General features: G+C 44.6%; 1 protein-coding gene across 2 annotated transcripts in view; it reads right to left on the bottom strand.

Annotated features, from left to right (window-relative positions):
- The window catches only part of ptpn4a (protein tyrosine phosphatase non-receptor type 4a), an 85,383-nt gene that overhangs the window by 60,314 nt on the left and 949 nt on the right, over positions 1-24,120 (bottom strand). The window contains exons 2-3 of one of the 2 annotated variants that reach the window (XM_008296342.1): positions 22,775-22,778; positions 20,615-21,141 (exon numbers count right to left, since the gene is read on the bottom strand). The gene's annotated coding sequence lies outside the window, so the exon portion shown is untranslated. Of the gene's footprint in view, positions 1-672; positions 679-20,614; positions 21,142-22,774; positions 22,779-24,120 lie in introns of those variants that run through there. The other variant, XM_008296343.1, reaches the window with a different exon arrangement.

Raw genomic sequence — 24,120 nt, forward strand, 5'->3', positions numbered from 1 at the left:
AGTCTCCTCACCCTAACCTACAGACGACTCCATACGTTAAGACTCAATGCATCCCTGAGCTTTCGGAGGCCTTTCCCTTCAGCGACTGCTTTTCCTTCTCAGGCTGAATGAGAGCACAGCATCTGCAGTGCCATACTGTATGTGACAATACCATTGCTTGCTATGGCAGGTTAACAGTCACATCTGTACTGTGAGCACACGGTGCTCTGTCCAGGGCTTAAATGCTAGGTGGTGCTGACTGGATCACAGCATTGCCAAACCGAGCAGGTTTTACGAGATGCTATCAGTCCCACTTCCACCCTGTTAGCTTACCAGACTGAGGCCGTAGCACAGAGGAGGGCTGCAGCCCAGGACAGCAGCTGGCTGCACAGCATCTTAGACAAACGTTAAACACGATGCCCTAACAATTAGTTTACAGACTAGTATTGGTTGTTGACCAGTAACAGACAGTTAAACTGAAATAACATGACACGTTTCTTTTCATATGAGTTACCTAATTAGCATTAGAGCACTCTTTTTTATAGCACACCTTTAACTTGCCATAACAGGTGAAAATACCAACATGTACAGTAGCTCTGGTCCAGCAATCACTGCGGTGCGATGCAGCAGGTAACGACGTGTGTCACAAGGTGAAACGCTGTGCTGATGAAGGTCTACACAACCATAGATAACCATGAACTGCTCTATCTCTGGCCAGGTTATCCTAAGTGTCTTAAAGAATCAGATTTTCTTGACAAGGGAGAAACTACTTGAATTTCCTTGAAACAAATTTTTTCTCTCCTTCCTTGATTTTTCTTCGCGTCTCCTCCTGTCTGACTGTCAGTATGGCCCGGGAGTCCATTATGCAAATGACAGTGATCAGTGCCAGGGAGCAGCCATTTACTTATGCACACAAACACACACAGAGCCATTGATAAAACCCAACACCTGTCACTGGGATTCCTGCTGAATCAAAGAAGCACATAATGGAGACTGGCAGCAGCTCTTTCCAGCTCGCTCTGGACTATATCAGCACTGCACTCATCTCCTTTAGATGCACCTCACAAGTTCTATGGTAACATCTTTATTATAAAGTCATCCAGTTCACAGGCTCCACTCCTCCCCGCTGTCCCTGCCCTTCTTAGCTGTACAGTCCTCTGTTCTCCACTCCAGTCTGATCTTCTATACGCCTCGCCACATGTCCCCTCATAGAAACATCTCTTCAGTATATTCTGCGTTTCTTTCGTAAATTGTTCCCTCCTCTGTCTCCTTCCCTCTTGACCTTGCAAACGTGCATTTCCCTTTAAGAGCAGAGCAAAATGAATGAATGAATGACATTTGCTCTTCCTATGGAGTTATTTGAGAACAGAACGTTCTCAGCGATTGAGTTAGAATAAACAAAGGTTAGAAAAAAAAGATCATTACAGAACAAATTCACAAAAGCAACTCACTGCTGTCTTACTACTGCATCTCATAAATAAACGGCCAAAGAATTATATCAGGGCTGTCCAATGATTACACAACTTCCCACTGCACTCGGGCGGTTCCAGATGGTACAGGCTGACGTGATGGGGAGATCACTGCACCCCCTCTATACAGCTGTTTTAGGTAGAAGGCTTAGGTTAGGGGTAGGGGTAGGGAATAAAGCACACATTTCCAACTCATATGACTTCCACAGACATGGAAAACCTATTTCATGCGCATGTGACAATATCTACATTTATTTGGTTTTCAGTCTACAACATAACATTGATCTCACACTAAACTAATGGTAAGCAATATAGCACAGTACATGTAGAATAGAATAGAATAGAATAGAATAGAATAGAATAGAATAGAATAGAATAGAATGCCTTTATTGTCACTATACACATGTACAATGAGATTAAGAGATGCTCCTTCAGTGCAATATAGAATAAAGAACAAAATAAAGAGGAAAAAATAAAAAAATAGAAGAGATTTAAATATAAAATAATACAAGTTATATATACAGTATAAGTTATATGTACAGTATGAATTTAGAAAAATATTGCACAGCATGGTCATTGATGATATTGCACATTTAAATAGAGTTTACAGTAGGTGGATGTGAGGTAGATGGGGGTGGGGGGGTGGACTGTGATGTCAGTGCATGTGTGAGTTCAGAGTGGTGATGGCTTTTGGGAAGAAGCTTACTTAAAGTAAAAAATATATATGAGAAATATCATGTGAATACCCTATAGTGATTATGTTGAACGCATTATGATTACAGTGCTACAGGAAAACAGAGAGTCAGTGCACACAGGTTTCTCATCAGAGCATGTCAGTAAACACAGTGACTTCACTTGGTGTCTGAGCTTCACGTGGACCACAGAGTCACCGAGGTGACTGCCTAGATGTGGGGGAGAGAGGCTTCCTGTTTTCAGCTCGCACTGCAAGCAACAGACCCACTGGTGCTCTACAAGTGTGATAACATCTAACTTGTACATTTACAATGATTTATTCACAGCATTAAAGTTGTTCTATGAACAAAAAAACGACACTGAACAGTGAAGAGTTCAATAAGTGACTGAATTCACAGCTCACAGACTGCATCTCATGTCTGAATCATGTCACACAGCTTTACTGAACCCAGTATGAAACCTGTAGCATCGCTGCAGGGTGGGCTGCTCTTCACAGGTGACTGCTACTATAACAACATGATATGCTGTGTGTTTGTTTGCCATGTGGCTTTTATTTCAGTCCAGCTTCATTTTAACTAATGGATTAGAATAACAGCATGCTATTTAGTGATGTCAGACAAGCCACTGATGTCTTAACCACACTATCAAGTTAGAAAATATCAGGGGAAAGCTAAACCCAACACTCACATTGGAAATATGAGAGGGGTGGGACAGCGTTCCCTCACTGATACAACAAGAGGCCTGGTGTGCACAGTAATGTACACACACACAGAACACACAGAACGCAGAGGAACAGACATGCAGGTCTGATTAAAGCAGCACATTCCCCTGATTTTTCCTTTCCTGCTGACGCTGGCACCTTTAAATGTTACCAGGGGTCATGTTCTGAACACGCTGCAAATTTCCACCCGCATCCACCCCAACCCTGCACATTCCTGCCCCACCAGCAGGGAGGCCAGGTGTTCTGTAGCAAGCCCACCCCCTCCTGCTGCTCGGCAGTTAGGCTGCTAGGTCGGGCCATTAGGTCGGGCTGCTAGGTTAGGGCTGCTAGTGTAGGCTGCTAGGTTAGGGCTGCTAGGTTAGGGCTGCTAGGTCGGGCTGCTAGGTCAGGCTGCTAGGTCAGGGCTGCTAGGTTCGGGCTGCTAGGTAGGGCTGCTAGGTCGGGCTGCTAGGTCAGGCTGCTAGGTTTAGGCTGTTAGGTCAGGCTGCTAGGTCAGGGCTGTTAGGTCAGGGCTGCTAGGTTGGGCTGCTAGGTTGGGCTGCTAGGTTAGGGCTGCTAGTGTAGGTTGCTAGGTCAGGCTGCTAGGTCAGGCTGCTAGTGTAGGGCTGCTAGTGTAGGGCTGCTAGGTTAGGGCTGCTAGTGTAGGGCTGCTAGGTTAGGGCTGCTAGTGTAGGGCTGCTAGGTGAAAAAAAAAAAAGAAAGGATGAAAACCAAAATAATTCAGGAATTTAACTTGTATTGTCAAAAACTCAAAAGGCAGGAAGTGGTCTGTAATCCAGTACTGTCACGTGATTTATTGTCATTATGTCGTAACATGTATGTAGACCTTGGGCCTTTTCTGAACATGTGTCGTGACTGGTTGAGTCCATGTAAAATTATTCAGTACATATGAAACCCTGACATGTGCCATGTCACCCAGGGTAAAGTATGGCTGTGACTCAGTAGCCCCGTCTTTGTGCCCAGGACATGGTGTTATTCTAATTTTGACAAAAGACTCATGGCATTATTTCTTCAACCACCACTCTGAGCAAGTGTGTGACTGTGTGTTTAGCAGCATGTCGGATCAATAAGCAGCACATTAATCAGCCTCTTTTCATTAGGATGTAAAGCCCCTCTGGACAGCACACACACACAACAATGAACAAGCAACACGCACGCACAAGCAAGCGCTTATTTATTCCTGTGTGATCATGTATGAAAGAGACTGATTTGCATTTTAATTGTTCAAGCTTATAGAAACTGTGGGAGTATGTGTTTGTTGAATATATACAAGAACACAGATGATCCATCCAAACATGTAGGGCTTTATCTGCTCGTCAGTACTGACTGTAGCAGGATCAGAAGCCTTCCCATCAGCTTGTTTTAATATCCACAACTCTGCTCCAACTGCTCATATCCTGACGTGGTTTTATGGAGTTAAACTGCAACAGAACAGCAACATGTATCTCCACAGCTGTACCATGTGCTTCACCTTAAAAGATCTCCACATGACAGCTCAGTGTCACAACAGTTTAATGTATGAGCTACTGATTTTCTTGAGCAGTTGCTGAGTCGGGCATCAACGCTCCAAACATTAAAATATGAATGGAATTATAAAACATTAAGCACTTTGATGCTGTGCGCACTTTGATCATGTGAAAGCAGCGTTGGCACTGCATGCCTGCACCAATGCATCCATACAGGTCCTACAGGAGGAAATGGCTTTAACGCATTACAGAGTTTTCTTTACAAAAAGCAAAATAATGGCTACTGCTGTAAGCACTCTGGCCTACAGCACAGTAGGAGTACAATATGATTAACCAACAAAGCAGAAGTGCAGGTAAGTCCAGTCCAGTGCATCCTGTCACTCAGGAAAACACAAACCCAGACGAGTTCAAATACTGCAAGCAAGATTTTCTGCCAGCACTTCAGTCAGTCCTTCAGAAGGCGACAGACAGAGGGTAGCATGTACCAGAGACAACTACATGAGCCCCGTAATCCCTGCACCCTCAGAATCACCTGTATTCCTGTTCTTAGAAGCCATAGCTGTTCAGGTCATAATACTCAAACACTGACCCAATCAGAACTCATCTCATCACATTTCAACCCAACTCCTAATTACCAATCTTCCTTTACATTGCTCAAGCCTCTTTTCTAGGAAGACTTACATATTCTATTCTTGCTCTTTGCTGACAAATAGAGTTAGACTGCGGTTGACATTTAACATGAGAGAAAGGCAGCTGCTAGCGGAGGACAGAGTACTAGGAAAAGGCTTTTCTGACAACACTCGTTTTCCTGGAAACTGCACACCTCCTGCTCCAGATTGGACTGTACCTAAAATGTAAGCATATTATCAATGCTGCACTGTCTCCAAAAGGTCGTGCACCGAAGAGAGATTGTCGGATTTGCCTGATTAGTTTTTCACATTTAACAATGAGTTCTCCAGGTCCCACTGGGAGAGACAGAATGACACAATAGCAGGGTTTTCCCTCTGGTCTTCACAGAGCTCTGGTGCTGTCTGGATTCCTGGGGGCAGTGGTGGTTGGGGGTTTTCAGATTACTTCATCTTCCTGTCTGTCTGTCTGTCTGTCAGCAAACTACACAAAAACTACCAAGGTGGATTCCCTGAGATGTGGCGGAGAGAAGAAGCGTGTGCTTCATGTTTTTTGGTTGCAAGTGGTTACAACTGCAAAATGGGTCCCTGGTCTTGGTGGAGGTGCTCTCTCTGAGCTCACTGGTCTTGGTGGAGGTGCTCTCTCTGAGCTCACTGGTCTTGGTGGAGGTGCTCTCTCTGAGCTCACTGGTCTTGGTGGAGGTGCTCTCTCTGAGCTCACTGGTCTTGGTGGAGGTGCTCTCTCTGAGCTCTAGAAACTCTAGAAAAAATACTGCTTAGAAAACCAGTCTATGTAAAATCACTTGTTTCAACTTGTGTAAATCTGACAGGAGAAGGCCCCTGTCACTCTTTCTAGGAGTAAGTGCTGGTGCTGCAGCAACCATGTGGAGACCAGTGGCTTCTCCATACAGATGTCCAGCTACGTCTAGCTAGCATACCATGTACGGCAGTAAACTGCAGTGTCCATCAAACAAAGATGTTCAGCAAGTGAAACATTTGGAGTATGATGTATATTCGATGTATATCATTGCATATCATCTCTGAGATGGCCTGAATCTGGGTACAGAAGAACCTGGCCCTTACTTTGTTGAAGTCTTAATATTGTATATATCTGTGATTATCATTCTGACCACAGCAGTGCATTGTGAAGCTACATTAGAAAATACTTTCACTTGTGGTTTTCATCATCGAGAGACTTTACATGTGAACACAGCTAAACTTTGTCTAGCGGTTTAGATGGCACCTTTCGGTGGCTTTGCCTTTGTGAGTGCATAAACTCTCACTGTTGTTTTTAAATGTATTCGGATCTGTCGCCTGTGCATACAGCCTAAGGTGTACACAAAAACATGTAGGTGCTGCACCTAAGCCTTTCTATTGTAAGGAAAAGCCTGCAATACAACACACAAAAGAAACTAAAAACTTGTGCAAACACAACAAGCAGCACTTTGATTCTCTGCCTGGTTGCATCAGGAAGGCTTCTATCTCTGGCAGAAACCTACAGTGGGTTATGGGGATGTAACACACACTTGCATTGGCGTTATTGCACCAGTGCCTTCACAAAAATGTAAACTGAAAGCTGAATGTAAACTCTCAACATCTAACAAACAAGAGAGGAAGGAGACATTTCTTATACTAGTAGTATATGACCACAAAATGCACTTTGTCACATTTACACGTACCCACATGCTCACATAGCTCCACGTAAACACAGCATCTGCTGCTCTACAACATCCGGAAATTAATAGTCTCGATGCCTTCAGCACAAATGTGCACTTGTAAGAGAAACTGTTTTTCCTCCAGCGTGTTTTACGGAGCTGTAACTGCTATGGTCAGTGTGTGAGTGCCCATAGGTAGGACAGACTTCAGAAGTCTGGGATGTTTTGCTGATGACAGGGACTCTGCCTGATGCATAATTTACTGAACTTGAGGCTGTGTATAAGCTGTACACCGCTCCACAGTGCTTTTGGTCAGAGCTACTCCAAGTGTAATCTCTTTGAAACAAACAATAGTCTACTTATGACCTAAAAGCCTTCTTAGCCGCTGCATCATTATCCAGTGAAATAATTCACAACACCACCAACAGTCAGCTGCTGTGGCTCTGTCTGTAGAAAGACATGGTGACAGAAGGTACGGCATGTGGCTTGCAGTACAGTACGTGTTCAAAATAGAATACCTACAGATTACCTCGATATAACATTGAAAAACCCAGACACTGTCCTTAGGGTGGGTTAGGGTTTGACTATAAAGCTAAAGAAACACAAGCCCTGCTGCAGCACAGGTGATTCAAATGGAACAGGTGATTCAAACATAGAGCTGATGATTAAACGGCTTGTTTGAATGTACGATACAGCTCATATAACAAGAAGCATGTGTGTGGGAGAGGTGTTAGGGGATGTCTCTCTGCCACTGCTCGTATGAAGAGGTGAAGATGAAGAGATGGAGGTGGGTGGAACACACTGTGGTTGGTAAACAGGGCCAAAACAGGAAAGCGTGGGTTCACCTGATAGTCACCTCAGAGCCTGTACAACGCTGCCACGCGGTAGCAAATAAGGTTAGCTAGTGGTGAAAAATACTGAGACAGCAATTTGTCGCTGTTTTTTGCATGTCTTGAAGTATAAAAGGCAGAAATTTGTGTGTGGCTTAATGCTCTTCAAGGCCACAGTTTGCTTTGTACAAAATACGGCTTAGTGCTAAACTGAAGAAGCTGATACAGATCTGCAAGCAGCAGTTTCATTCTGCTAGCATCACTCATCCCAGTGAGTGTCAGTGTCCTGACACAGTGGGGACAGCACTCACATAGCACTGGCACCGCTTTGATGGAATCCTGTGTGAGAATAAAGCAGCTTCGAGAGCTCCAGCCTGCTGGCCTGGGATCAGTGCTGTGCAACATGTCTCATATTGATGGAGATGGCATTTGATCTGTAGCCCAGGCCTGATATACTACAACCTCAGCCAGGTTTCACAAACATGGGCTAAGCAGTGCTTGATTTAGCCTGTTCTGCATTAACGTCATTTAAAGAAGAAAAAGACTGTGCAAGCCAAGACCTAAGTAAGAGGCTGAGAGGAGCTCATGAAACAGACTGAATGATGAACAGACACGATGGTTTTAACAGCAACAAGCACATAAAAACATGCATGGCTTTATGTTATTAGCTGTAGCGTGACATTCATGGACTCTTGTTTTATTTCTCTCTAGCTCTTCAAGACTTAAAGCACACAATTATTTTAGATCTTAAATATCTGGACTCAAATGTCCACAAGTGACTGAACCAACCTGACCCGTTTGCGTCCTTTACTCAGATGAACATAGATTATTTCATGACCTAAACTCGTTTCCTCTTCCCTGTAAAGCAACACACTGGAACTGCACTGAAACATCAGCGCCGACAGACCAGCATATGCACCAATGCGCAACAACTCTAGAACCCTGACAGGTAAAGTGAATAGCATTGATTATCCCATTACAATGGTACCTGTCAAAGGGTGGGACAAATTAGGCAGCAAGTGAACAGCAAGTCAGCTCTTGAAGCAAGGAAAGTGGCCGAGCGTTGGAATCAGAGCAACTCTGACAAAAGCCAAACTGTGACGGCTAGAAGACTGGCTCAGGGCTTCTCCAAAGGGGCTAGTATCTTCCAAAAGTGGTCCAAGGAAGGACAACCAGTGATCATGGATCGATGCATGTGGTCCGATCACACAGAGGAGATACTGTAGCACGAACTGCAAAAACCCTTGATGCTGGCTGTAACAGAAAGGTGTCAGAACACACGCTGCATGGTAGCTCACTGTGAATGGGCTGTGCAGCTGCAGATTAGTCAGACAACCCAAGCTGACCCCTTTCTTGTACATCAGGTTTACAGTAGACTGCCTGTGTGTCAGCAGAAGCAGTATGATGCTCTGGGCAATGTTCTGCTGGGAACCCTTGGTCCGGGCACTCATGTGGATGTTCCTCTGACACTTCTACCTACAACGTGCACTCCTTCCTGGCAACAGCATTCTCTGATGGCACTAGCCTCATTTAGCAGGATAATGTACCTTTGCTCACTGCAAAGCGTTCAAGACCCGGCCTTCAAATTCCCCAGAACTCAATCCGATCAAACCTCTGTGATGTGCTAGAAAAATAAGTCCAATCCATGGAGGCCCCACCTCGTAACTTCCAGGACTTAAAGGATCTGCTGCTAGAACTGAGCTAGAGACTTTGAAAAAGAAGCAAAAACTACCATACTGACGAGCTGATTTGTTGTTTTTATATGAAAATATCCTCTGGGTGTGCACTCGTCTTCACTTCCGTTGTTGTATCACACACTGACAGTGCAACCAAACAACAAGCCCTGAAATGACTGGCTGGCAGCGTCTCACTCGTAGCATGCTGTAACATGAGGGACACGACAGGCTGGGAGCACACCTGGGGTTTGTTGATGCAGCCATCATGCTTGTAAAGAATAAGTCAAATTCACAAACATAACATTAAAAATGTTGCTGTATCTATCAATGAAATGTCTATCGATTTATACACATCGCCACTGTTTTGTCGCCCAGGCCAAGGTTGATCAGTGTAGAACATCTAAATGAGAATCAGTCCTTGGCTGCAGCAACTGAAACTGGCCTTTAAATTGCCATAGGAACAAAACTGGACTGGCAAACTATAAAGTAAAATGACAGCAAGTGCTCACAGTGGTAGCTTAGCTGGTGTTAATCAGTTAGTAGGATTCGGCTCAGGCAAGAGGTGCTAAAATATGCACAGATTTATGGTCCCTGTAATTAATGTGCCTTAGATTAAAGTGTCCAAGAAATGTCATGTATTGTCCTCTGGCGAGCAGCCTCCATGCTGGCACAGAGGCTGATGGGGAAGGGAAGCAGGCAGAGCAGCCGTGAGTCAGCCAGAGCCGGCCCCTGCCTCATGCTGAAATCAGAGAAACCACAAGAATGTAACAGCTTCTGTTATTATCCTCCTGCTGCCTGCAGCCTGATGGCTGCCCCAGAAAACAGCAGCGAGCTGCCTGTTCCTCACCCACATGCACACACACTCTGCTTCTCCTGTCTCCTGTCCTCTCCTTCTCATCTCTGACACACACCGATTCCTCTCCGGGTATGGCTGTCCATTCTGCTCACACAGATACTGTATATAAGCTCTCACACACAGGACCTGACTGAATCACAGCCTGCAATTTGTTTTCCCCTCTGAGAATCACCGCTAACGACGGACGAATCCAGACACAGAACGCCCACAGAGAAACCCACTGGATGCACAATACGTAACTCGCCAGTTGACACAGTAAAACAGCAACATATTGAAGGACTGCGCTCATGTTGTCCTGAGATTCAGCATCCTGGGATCCTGGATGTGTTGCCACAGTAAACTGAATGAAATTATACACTTGGAAGGGTAAAATAAACTATTTCACAGAGTCGCCACACCCAGGTACAGCGTAGTAACGACGACTAACAGCTCTGTAGAGTGAACTTACAGTAAACAGCAGCACACTGCGTTCAGTGCATTACATTTAAAGGGCAGATGCAGCTAACAAGAAGTTCATTCAACCTCCACACAAACACCAGCTTCTTTCATCACATTGAAGCTGCACAGTGGCATGTAGAATATCCACTGGTTTCCAGTTAAGTCCTCTATGTGCCACAGAGCACTGACGCAGCAGCTCCTCAGACAACTTCTGGGTGACAACTGCCCCGTGGCCTTGTTTCGCAGTCTCTGACACAAACAGAGTTGTGGCAATAACCACCACCAGCTGAGTGTTTGTACCTCCAAGACAACATATGTTGTCAGATTGGAAGCTGCCTACCTCAGCTCACCTCCCTGCTGTAGCTGTGCTATTCACCTATGAAGACCTGTGATGTTGCTGAGGGTAGCTGACTGCTACCTGGCCACAGCGGTCACTGCTCACTCCTGCAGTTACAATGAGGCACTAAAATCATAGACATTTATGTGTTTTGATCATATACTGAGTCACTGCTCTTACGTCTTACTTCTCCACAGAGACTGTTGTTTTTCTTGCATGACCATTTTTTATGGTAAGCCCTTAAATCTGGAATCTGGAAAAGAAATCTGTACCATTACCTGCTCCATCTGCCTGCTAAAGCAAAGTCTTTCTGACATTGGAAGATGGATGTCCATCATTTCCTGTAATGGTTCGAGTCAAACATACTTCTGCCATTAAATTATATGAACTGATGTTGGAAGCACCTTATTATGTACATTAATGCAATTATATTGATTTTAATCACCTCTAGATGGTTCTTGTGCCTGGTAATTCACAGCTGTTTGCCCCTGCCAGCTAGTGAAGTTCAGTCTGTCCACACTTAAACTCACAGCGTCATTTTATTTTATTATTTATGTGTGAAGTTTTCTCTTTATTGGCATATGAAGTCTTAAGTTATGGCCAAAAACGTGTTGAGAGGCCACAAAGATCTTGACTTTTAACTACAACACTGCAATCAGTCCATCCTCAAGGCCAAGGGACTGAGAAGAAATCCAGGCTTTCAGGAGACACTGCATCCACTAGAATAGGACAGACGGACGTACACCCTTAAAACATAAAGCCTCTGGTCTCAGCTGGCGCCAGTATAAGATTGTAAATGGACCCCCATAGAATATGGATCCTGGGGTCCATATGCGATACTACACCGGCTTGGAGGCAAAACAATGAATGTGAAACCTTTGCATGATGTAAAACGTTGTAGTTGCAATAGATCTGTGATTGCAAAATGATCCTATAATCAGGCCTTCGTTAGTTTGTGGAACAGCTGAATCCTACGCTCAGGCCGTGATTCAGACGTTGAACGGTTCGGGCCGGCCCAGATATTAACCGAGGAGAACAGCAGCTCAAGCATGTTGTTGGACTTTCCTTCCTGTTCGCTTCACTGCATCATCCCGCATGCACAGTGACAACATTTTCACAGCCCACATCTACATTTGGCACTGGTCTGCTGGCTGAAACAGGGCAAATTATGGAGAGACAGAATTTACAAACAGCTTTGTCTTAGACAAGCTGGTCGCGTGGAATAGGATCCATGACCAATAAGGATAACCTGAAGGAGAGAAGGGTTGGAAGGAAAACAGGGCTGACAGTGAGGGAACCGGAAGCAGTATGAAATAGAAACAGCAGTGCTCATGTCCTGTGTTTGCAGACTGCTCTTTACGTCCTTGTTTGAGTTGGACACAGATCACTTTGCGCTTCCTCCACACATCTCCAAGCAAAACAAGCAGCGGATAAAACTAGGTTTCACCATGTAAACTGTTGATGTTCCACAAATAACCCTGTCAAGTGCCACACAAAAACACTGCATGTCTGAAAACTACGGCAGGAAACTGAAGATTAAAGACACGCTGACCAAGACGAGATATGCCATTCGTTGTTTTTGATGTCATGATGGAAACCAGTCCTAAGTGTCAGCCTTAGATCAAACACAATGAAACCTTTAATGCGATCTCACCACGGGGACACAGCAGAACACCGAGTGCCATCCATTTTTGGATCTGACCCACTGTTCTTAAGCAACTGTGTCCTTTGACCTCGTGCGGTATTCAAGGCTCTTGAAGCAGCTGTTTCAAAGGCAGACCTGAGGATCAGAAGCTGACACACACTCTGGGCTCAGTTTGCACAAGCAGCACGTGGCAGAAGTGCTACAACTCAGCAAAGCGCAGTACACCTTTAAGAAATGGTGCATGGAAGTGTAAGCGCTCCTAGAAGGGTATGTGTCGCTGTGTATATGCATGTTGAGGTAGAGAAGGTAGGTTGATGCCAAGGAAAGGACAAGCCAAAACACGAAGTGGAGCATAAGTACTGAGTAAAGAGTCAGGAGCCAGCTGTACTCACATACCTGAGGAGCGTAAAGATGGGGGCAGGGCTGCAGTGCAGAGGAATCCCCGCTTTCAGATAAGAAATGCTGGGATCGTATCTTCTGGTAGTAACTCTACAATAATTAAAGACTGATCCCTGTAGCAGCGGTGGGCAGAGAACACTACATTTATTGTCTTACCCTCATTTTGTATAGGGTAACCCTAACCCTAACCCTAATATCGGTTTGAGTGCAAACATAACATGCTAAGACAAAACACCACAGATTTAGGACACACTGGTGCCTGGAAGCACCGATTCCATCTGTCACCGCGTTCCAAAGCTCATGCAACCATGAAGACTGAATTTGGTAAAGGGAGCAAACACAGTAGCTGTGAAAAGTCTACCTGGCAGAATAAAAGCAGCTCTACTGTCAGAAGACAGAGAGTGAACGAAAATAAGATGAACCTCGAGCAGGCGTTCACTAAAGGGGAAACGCTGTCGGACTTGAGAGGGTACAGAACTGCCTTACAGCTGGCATTATGTCTACCGGATCAGCAAGTAACACAACCTGCCTCCTTAATACGACCACCACATGTTGATTCTGCCTTCGTCATCATGGCACTGGGATCTGGCTTTCTATTTGCTGGAAAGGGTGAAAAGCTGCCAGTTGCCACTTTGTTCCATATTTACAATTACTATCCTAAAGTGTGCTTCTACCTGGAAAGATTCTTTCACTAAACTATAGACCCCACGACTTGAACTGAGCCGTCATGTCAGCGTGTTCAATGTGATGTAGAAACATGTAGAAATCACACATGACACAATGAATGTACATGTAAGCAAACCATAACGCAGACACAGCTTCCCAGAGCCTTTCTCCTCTCTTTGGCCACCTGTCCAGCTCTCCTATCTATCACTGCCCATTCATCCCCTGAGCGGCCCTACATCTACCCATCTCATACCTAGTGATCACCAACGACTGTGTAAATCCTTTAATGTCTTTATGTTGCGCTCTCTTAATCCAACCACTGCCACGCTAGCTCGCTCTATCTCACCGCCGCTAAACTATAATCTAGCTAGCTTTATCCCCTGGCTCCTTTGGAATAATCTAGCCCTGCATTTTTCAGAAACTGGGTTAGAACACACGAGTGACTCATAATAGGGCCGATAAAGGATGATGAATTACAAGAGATATGGAGAGCCACTCTCTATGTTGCCAAGGCCTGCAGGGATGTGGGCCAGTGGAGTAAAAGGTCCATTTCTCGTCATGAATCAGAACAATTTGAGTCCTTTGGTCGAGGGTCTCCTGAAACTGTTTACCAGATGTTTCCATACACTGCCCACTCTAAATCCCATACCCTGCTTTTCCATTCTATACATTTTATAACTCGTTTCATGTCGTATGCCCCTTTCCTTTACCACATCCTCACATGACCTCTTCCTCTAGCTTTTCTGACAGACATCTAATAGGGGTTAGGGTTAGGGTTTCTTTATCTTGCTGCTCCCAGAGGGAATAAAAAGAGCTGCTCTCTAACATTGTGCCTGACCTGCTGTGATGCTGCAGCATGGCAGCCGCACACAGACTCTGGCTTACATTTATATCATGTTGAGACCGTAGGTAGGTCTAAACTTAGGTTGGACAAAACAGGACTGATTTTCTTGATTACTTTTTTCAAGCTTAAACACATGGTTGGCCTTTCCATCACGATCATCAAACCAGCAGCTCTGGTGACTCCAGCGGACAACTTGTGCTGTCTTGAGGTGTTAAACAGTAACAAGGACAAGAAGTGGGAAACTAAGCAAAGGCTCTAGCAACACACAGATACAGATATAAGAGGAGATGCAGAGACAGAAATAGTTGAAACAAATACCCTAAAACAGGAGGAGGACCATAAAGACGCTGCGGAAATGGTGCTGAAGATAAACGGTGGGCAGTCGCCTCTGTTTAGGGAGATAAAAGCTTCATGGGAAAGTGTTTGTGTGGTCGACAGTGACGCTTCTAGCAGCATTCCCTGCACCACATCACCGCTGAGCCGCCACGGACAGACTAATGACAAGCAAGAGGTGTACACAGGAAACACTACACTGGCACTTTTCATGGCTACATGAACTTTTTAGAAGTTTTTATTTTTGCTTTGGGTTATTTTGGTATGCTGAGTTAGCCTGAGGGTGTACTGTGAGTAACTCTTGTAGGGTTCAAATAAATCAGTCTGTATGTGTGTGAACCTGAACAAGACCAATTCAAGAGCACAACTATAGACAACACTACAGACATCCCTGGAACGGAAAAACAACCCTCTGCTCGATCTCTGACAGCAAAAGAGATCTCCAACAAGTCATCAAGTGAATTAAAAGTGCAAAGCTCTACAATGGTCAACTGGTTAACAAGACAGGAACCCAGTCCGTTCTTTTCCAGTTAACAAACACACGACAGGCCGTGAGTGCAACATGAGCTCATGACAGCTGCTGTTGATGCACTCTGATATGTTGGCATTATTGATATTGGTGGATTCAAAAGATTCATGACTGTTTTCATCATCAATTAATCGTCTAGTGATTTCACAAATTGATGATAAAATAATTTTGTTTATGAGAATGTCCATCAGTGTCTTGCTTTGGTTGAACAAAGGCCCTAAACCCAAAGATCTTTACCCAATTATGATCTAAGACCAGAAAAATCAGCAAGTTCACTGATCTAAAAACCTAACATTAATCGAATATGTATTTTTTTTTTTTTTGGACAAATCCTTCATCATATATGAAAATACTTTTCAGTGAGTAATGGGGTGATCGTTGCATGGGGGTGTGTGTCCATCTCCCTTATGACTGGATAACATGCTGTTTCAGCTAATCTGACCATTATGACTGGCCACTAACTGAGAACCCCATTACCATAATGTCATTAGTTATGCATGATCCACAGCACCAACGCTGGACACACAGAGAGAGGGTACAGCCTGAAAGAGGTGACCCTGACCTGACAACAAAACATCTCAAATAAAAGCCAAAAATGGACAAAGAAAAGGCATTTAAAAGAATTTCAGGAAAGGAATCACAGCTACTACAAACGCACGTTTCATGGAAATATGAGTCATTCTTCACAGATAAGGCCCATGCTCACGACTGGGCAGAACCTTCTGGTGCACACATGAAGGCTCGTTTGATATGTGAAAATACTACAATCGACCAGCTGTAATTAAATGTTGTTCATTTCTTTGCCGGAACTGAATCATCCAGACCCAATCCACAGAGCCACTGTTATTTTTGTCCCAGTGTTCACAGGCAGAAAAAAATTATTTTTAGTCTCGGCTTTAAACTTTAAAACTTATCTAAACATGAGTCTCCCCTGCTCCTGAATGATATTGAGGCAAGATGCTGAAATCCAGACCGATGCCTCCCCATTTCATAGTCACTCTTTGCAGCAAATCAAAACGAATGTGTCACGATCAGTATGGCACAACTTTCTTACGTTTTGGAAGTCTCGATCTGTCAAGGCACCTTTGTCCTGGCATTTTGTGGCTGTGGTATCTTGCACCAAATAAACACAGCTGTGTTTGTAGCTTGGGAGATGCTTTTTGCTAAAGAGTCGTGCCATATCCGCCCCAGCAACAGACCACTAACTAGCTGCCTTTCTGAGAGCTATCTGGCTCCACATTTGTGTGAATGGATGGCTGTTGGGCTGCGTCCCTTCAGGCCTGCCAGTCACACAGACCGAAAGAACCGTAGCTCAGGACAATGATGGTGATGGTGTAAAGGGACGGTAACTATTTTGCCTCCTACTGGCAGCTGTTACCCCTCTTATATTTACTGACTGCAAGATCCACAACATTTAAGAAGTCAGCTGGCACAATATCACCAACAGCTTGGCTACAGCCGGGTCGGTGTGCAGCCACTGTAAACTGAAATGGCCAAAGTCTGTCCATCACTGGCTAAACTGACAATGTTTCCTAACTGCAAATAGGACTGCGAACTTTCCAAATGGTTATAATGCAATAGACAGGCAGCTGGTCCTCTTGGTTAAACATGAACAGGCTGTTCTTGGACAGAGCTGTCAGCAACAGTCAGCAGAGGTCACAGAAAGCTGGCTGAACTCTAATAAAGACGAGAACCTTATGAGGACTCCCACAGGTAAGCGCCATTCAGCTCGAACATTTGAGTCTTAATACCCAAGTCATTAATTTAGGTATGGCATTAAAATAGTCCATTTGGTACCATTAGATTGACAGGAAATAAACAACTAGGTACGTGGACTCACAAAGACTAATGCAAAACTCTGGTAAAAGTACAAGTTTGCTCATGGGCTTTTTTAATAGTATTTCTGGCAATGATTCCAGGCCTACTAATGTGTGATATGCAAATGCTAGCATCTTTAAAGCCTGATAATGTATCTCGCCTGCAGCACCCAGCCAGCACTCCTCTTACCAGCACTGTCAGTTAACACCAACCCTAAGCTGTCAGCACTACTGAGCACCACGCTGAGAGGGAGGGTGTGCCTTTCCAACGTGGACACGAACAAGAAATAAGCTGCCAGACTAAGATAGAGAGAGAAAGGAAAACCAGAAAACTGAAAGCAAAGACATGAGAAGTGGGCAAGAATGGACGAAGCGATGGACAGGCAGACGGCAGCTGAACATGACATGACGTGGTCGTGGGACAACACAGAAGAACAGTCCTACACTGCCTCACATACAGAAGGAAATCCATTTTGGTCAGTTTTATCCTACATTTTTGCACATGACTCGCAAAACATTTACATATTCTAGTATCTTTAAGCATGCAGGTTTCCACACACCCCCGAACATTTTGTGCTTCCAGCCCATCCCACAATGTCTACACATTAAAGGCCTTCACAGAACAATGGCTGACCTCTGGCCCGTCTGCTGTGTGGGCCACTTTATGATGTTTAACCAGGAGGTTGCCAACTTTATGTATCTGTCCAACAGTCACAAAACCTGCCAAGATCTACGTGCAAAAATGGCATGATGAGAAAGTGGCAGTGGGAGGTCTCAGGGCGCCAAAGTGGTTAAAAACTTGCTGCATCTCCTACCGTCATATACTGAGATACATTAAGCAGCTTTGCTTGCACCTGTCAACCACTGAACAGTAAAACAACATTCTTCATCTTACAAAACAATATGGTGTAGTCAAGTGATGGCTGGAGAGGAGATTACAAACAGACTTCCAACAGTAACCGAGTTCCTACTCTTGTTGTCCACGACTCCAGCTGTAATGCTGCTATTACAGGTCTGCAGTGACTGAACAGCCAGGCACGTCTGTTCTGTTGTGAACTAACAACACAGTTCTGAGTATGCATTGGAATGGCTGCAGCTACAGTTTGGCTCATCGTCACAGACACGCTTAAATGTGAGTACGTTGCTCTGGTATCTGATGCTACGCTACTGCTAACTTCAACCTTATTTCTCCCATGGGAACCCGCTGCCCTCTGCTAGCAGGTGCAGTTTATCCCAATTACCCTTGCCACACCTGTGGCCCTGCTGTCTTCCTCCCTCCATCCACATTTTTTACTATCTGCTCTGGCTCTCTCTCTAACTCTAACCCTGCACCAACATTTCTTTTATACACCGTAGTGATGGCAGGTTCAGGTGCACTTCTCAAGTGAAGCAGGGCTAGAGCCACAGGCAATTTACTCTTCCCCACCTGAGTCCATCCACTCCTAAAAGTCAGGACTACTTTAGGTTTGGGCAGAGCAAAAGTAAGACATTTCAAGTTCAGCTCAGGATTCTCCTCAGCACACCATTTATGAATTTATAATGTGCATAAAAATAAAAACCATAAGAGTGCCTTTTTATGTCATGAAAACAAGCTTTGCTCGGCCTTAGTAGTCAAAGTTTGATACCAACAGCGCCGGAGCACAGTCTCAGATCCCTCTGTATGTCCCAGCTATCTGAAATGGGATTCTTCTTTGTGATGAAGGTTTGTGCAGAAGAAACCCACATATCTTACTCTTCTATCTTTACAATTGTTGAGCACAAAACCCAGTTCTGCTTTCAGAGAGGTTCCAACAGCAGTACCAAATATTTATGCAGTTGCACAATCTTGCAGCCCGTATTTGATAGCAATACTGGATCATTTAGCTGTAAACTTACGGGCCATTTACAGAACTAAGGACAGTACAAGCTAACAAGTCTGTGCCACATGCTTTTCAGTGAGTTCTAATGTAACATAATCCTGGCAGCCAAAGCTTAACACATGATATGGAGCAATCAACAGCCTGCAATGGTGTCCTAAATAAAAACGTGCAGCATGACAGGCCTAATTCCCAAGATAAGTAGTTCAGCTCCAGCAAACCATCATCCTCAGACAGGGATTCCCACATGCATCCGGGTCAAGACCGACCACAAACACTAGCTCAAATACACTTCTGAACGTCCATCTGTTTGGTATTTTGTTTATCTGGGTTCCTCCAGAAAGGATTACTGTAGAGAAGCTCAAAATATTTCATGCTGTCCCAAAGGTAAAATGACAGGATATGCAGGGCATGCCATGGGTCGGGTGGCTTCTGTTGTTCCCTTCAGGCATCCCTGGGGATCCCAACCACACTGATGGGGCCACTTTGTGATGGAGAACATCAAACCGACCAAATAGGTCTCATTCACAGCTCTTTGGTTTGCTGAGATGCCATTCAGGGCCGACTGTCACACGCCTCTGAAGTGCTTTCTGCAGCTTTGACAGCAGAAAGAAGGTAGAAAGAGGCCGGGCAGTGCGGCGCAGAGGCTGGACCAACAGGACAGAGCAGGTCCATATGATCTGAGCAGCGGCAGCAGACTGGCGAGCAGCAGGCAGCGAGAGGAACCGACTGCGACCCAAAAGATGTGGCACGGATGGTGGAGGATTACGTCATCGCAAAAAGGAGGACGCCTCATCACAGCAGAACCCTCACATCCATCCCCAGCAGCTCATCATGGACAGCTTTCGGCCAAACAAGGAGCAAAACGAACAATCACTGATGGACCAGAGCAGGGTCCGACCAGGTCCGACCAGGTCCACGCAGGCATAGATATGCATAATAAAGGCCTTTATTATACATAATAAGGGCCTTTACTACATACATGTATGCACGCAGGCCTACACGTATGTAATAAAGGCCTTTATTATACATAATAAGGGCCTTTATTACATACATGTATGCGCGCAGGCCCCTCTGGTGACACGAGCAGCCGCTGCTTCAACACTTATCAGCTCTGATGACAAAAAACAACCAACTGTGCGTCCGCTGTCTGCGACATGTGAGGATCAATCAGTCAAAGCTCACTGGCGCCCAAACAGCGGAAATAATAATGACTAATGAAAGAGTCCAACGCGATGAAGGCGTTTAAAAGCCGCACAAGTGACGCTAACTGGATTCCATCATTAAAGGGCTGATTGTACTCTGCCCAATGAATGAGCCACTAACGACCTATTTAACTCATATCTATATATAATATGTGGAGTACAAACAAAGTTTTGTTGATTCAGTTACCATTTAAATGCACATTACGTGTGCGCACTGAATTAGCTCGTTTCGCAGCTACGAAAAGTAAGCTGCTCGATATTGAATGGGCTAAGAAACAGCTAGCTAGCAAGCAGGCTACACGACCACTGGCTAGTAAGGTTATGAAATAAAATGCAGATTTAGGAGTTGTATTTCGGTTTGTGAGGCGCCAGTCCACCGGGCACACATGTAACGAGCAAGCGGCCGTCTGGAAGGAGCCTTGTGCCGCCGCTGCTTCGCAATATTCGCCGTTTTAGCGGTGACGGGGGCAACTTGGATAAAAGTGACAGCGCTAAGCTAGCAAGCTAGCTAGCTAACGTCAGTTGGCAGTAAAAAAAAAAAAACTAGTGGCCTGTGAATGAGCGTCTTTCTTACCGTCATAAACTGCTCCAGGGGCGTCCAGTTTTTAAGGAATATAATTTTATCTGTATGAGGAAATGGTTTGTGTAGGGGCGATATAGCCCGAACATCCAAGATCAGTTCACCCACTGCCGATGAAACCCGAGCATCATCACTATCACCGTGTTCATCAGTACTCGGAGTCCGGCGCTGCCTCACACACATCCATCCAGCAGAGCGGGGCCTCCTCCGGGCTCGACCATGCGACTGGCTCCTCGGCGACGACGGATAATCCACAAGACAGGAGCCCCCGCAGCAACCATTGGCTAGACGCGGCGACGAGCAGTCATTTCAGGTCGACAGAATGAGAAATATAATCCCACGTATGCGCATAAACAGGCAATACGCGAAGAGCAAAAGGAAGAATAAAAAGGTTAGGCGGGGAAAACGCTGTCCATCAAATCACAATGCAGGCGAATGTTGCGTTTGTGGCTTTCCCGACATGAGCCTGCCGTTGTTGTCAGCCGTCCCTGCTCCCTCTGCAGCTGCTCTGCCTGCCCCGTCTGCCTTGCAGCACAGCAGCGATCAGGACACCGACGTAATGGCGCACAGCGAGGCACAGGGGCGGGGCCACGGTGCGGGAGGCGCGCTGTTTGTTTTTGAGCGCACCCAGGTAGAGCTGCTGCAAAGTCTAATTCCCACACGCAGCTGCATCGACAGTTCTTCTAATGTCGTCCAAATCCTGCCTTCAGTCCATATGTGTCCACGCGTGGCCACGGAGCCGTGATCACAATACGGACTGCAAAATGCATGAGAACGTGCTGAATAATGGAGCAGCAGGTGGAGTGTGTAACCCTAACATATGCAGAATGTAAAGAGCATTTCAATTTTTCATAAACTGGAAAAATAAGATATCATAGCTTTAAATATTTATTCTGTACGAAACAGACTGGGCTTGCCTGTGTCACACAGTGATCTGCATAACAGAAGCCTGGGAGCTGGTGGACAATGTGTGATTCCTTCTGCATACCTGCAAAGTCTGTGAATGCTTGAATTTTCTGTATGTGACAAATGCAGCATATAATACTACAATATACACTGCATTAAACGGTGAAAATGAATTTAATTTAATTTTATAAAGGCAGCAAAAATTAAAATACTATTTAATCGCCCACGCATGGGCAGTGGGAATGTGTGTCATATGACATCATGGCCTAGTGATGGACAAACACACCTTTTATCTTATTGTAACACATTTCAAATGTATTTTCAAATTGTGATTAATCATTTTAGAAGAGTAGCTTCTTCAGGAGTCAGAATTTTAAAATGAACTCCACCTGTGACTTTCAAAATGAATGTTCTTATGAAAAAATAAAAGATAAACAAGTCTAACCCTCCCCATTCAGGCCAAATGAATCCATAGCTCCATCATTCATGAATATTGTAAAAGAAAGACAGTCCCAAACTGTGAGACTCGTAATGTGGGCTGTACTGACCTCAAGTGGTTCAAGCAGAAACATGCCGCAGAGCAACAAACAATGGTCCATTGTGCACATAACTCAGTGGGGCCTACAATGAAGTAAGCTGATGAAGCGGAGTGCTGAGAACAAGACAATAAGCCCAGTGTTGTTCATATGCATATTCTGAAAGCTGCTTTGTTGTTGCAGAAATGATGAAGTAGACCTAAAAATTCAGAGCTTTTTGATAGGATTTTTTTCCTCCAACTTTTTCCACATTTCTTCAGTCGTGTACGGGTTAGGGTTAGACTGATAGGGGATTACTTCTGGCACAACAGGAATACTAAGTACCATATGAGGTGTCAGCGTCGACAATCTGCTGCATAATCACGGATCTGGAACAAATTCAGCTCCTTGTTTGAGGACAATAATGTGAAAAAAAAAGAGTTTCTGCGTATGTCTGTCTGCAACATTATTAATGACATGCTTCTATATTTAGTTTAGTCCACTGGGTACAGGATTGGAAATGTAATTAAAACACTGTATCTAAACCTTGTTAATAAGCAGACAGATGACCTCAGGGAATCTGAGCGCTATATGATGAGTTCTGAGTTGCCATAAGCTGCATATTAAGATTATTATCGCTGAACAGTTTCGTTGGGGTCATTCAAATAATGGGTCCTTAGCGTGTCACCCTCTTTAAACGTTCCTTTTTCTGACCTGTGATGAATACAAGAACATTGCTGTTCATTGTTTGTGAGCATAATTCGTTGACTAACAAAGAACATTTTTAAATTTACTGGGAAAATAACCACTTTCACATGATGTCTATCTGAAGCATTATGGACTGTCCTGCTGTGAGGGAAGGTTCCGTCTTTTTCCAAACTTCCATATTTATGTACAAAACACAAACAGTAGAGTTCCAACGTATTTCCTTTGGGTCATAACGGGTTTTCCTGTCCTTCAGTGAGCGGTAACACATCTGCAGATACTGTAAAGGAGGATGTTGGTGTTTGTTCCAGATTCTTTAACACTGAGTAACAATGACTTGCCATTTCTCTGCAGGCGATTACAAGAAAGACTTCAGCTGAGCATGTGAAGACAAAGTGAGCTCAGAACTTGGTGTTTTTTGGTGCCCCTCCAGCCGGAGGCCAGTCGGGGCACGGGCACTCCACCCAGGATGCACCACCAGGGTTCTCACCCTCATCCCATTTCCTGTATTTTCCCTCCCCCCAAAAGAAAACTTAGTCAAACAAAAACAACCACTATCCAAAGAAAAAAGAATTTGCCCTACAAGTTTCCAGGTGAGTCCAATTTCCAGGTTTTTCCAGGTAAGTCTAATGTTTTTTTTCCAGATACGTGTAAATTTAGATCTTTAACCCTTTCTGTCAACCAATTTGCCTCAATAGTGTCCACCCCCACTTCCCTCTCACAACTAATCAAGGGGCAGTCAAATTCCAATCAAAACCAAATGCAATCAACTCCCAATCAAATTCTCCAACCTCCCCCCTCCAGCAACGTATCCCCTGGGACCCCATGGGCAATATGTGCCTCCTCTTGGGCTACTCTCTGCTGCTTCCATAACATAACAGAACATTTTCACAAGTTGCTCCCTCTGTCCGGTACCATTGGCCTTTACTGTCAGCAGTTTTGAGCTGTCTGGTTCCCACATGGCCCAACAGGGGCCAGGAACCACATCGTTCATATAGTCCATATAGTTAGCCACAGTGTTACAAACAAGCCAGTATCACCATTCGATTACCTTTTATGGAAAGGCCTGATCATATGTGAAAGGCTCTAGCCTAGAATTGTCGAAAGGTAACCACTCTATCAGGATTCCTAGACATTTGTGGACAGGGATTTCCTGACCACTCAGTGAAAGGGTACCAAGCCTGGCTTCTTAAGGACACTTGCACTGAAGCATCACTGTTCTCAGGGTGCCTAAAAACATAGTGTCATTGTTTACATGGCATAACTTTTTATATAAAAGCCATAACACTTTCAGAAGTTGCCCCCCTTTGTCATGTACCATAGACCTTCACTCTTAGCAGTTTTATTATTATTATTATTATTATTATTATTATT

The sequence above is a fragment of the Stegastes partitus genome, unplaced genomic scaffold (genome assembly GCF_000690725.1).
Source record: "Stegastes partitus isolate 25-593 unplaced genomic scaffold, Stegastes_partitus-1.0.2 Scaffold1121, whole genome shotgun sequence".
NCBI lineage: Eukaryota > Metazoa > Chordata > Actinopteri > Pomacentridae > Stegastes > Stegastes partitus.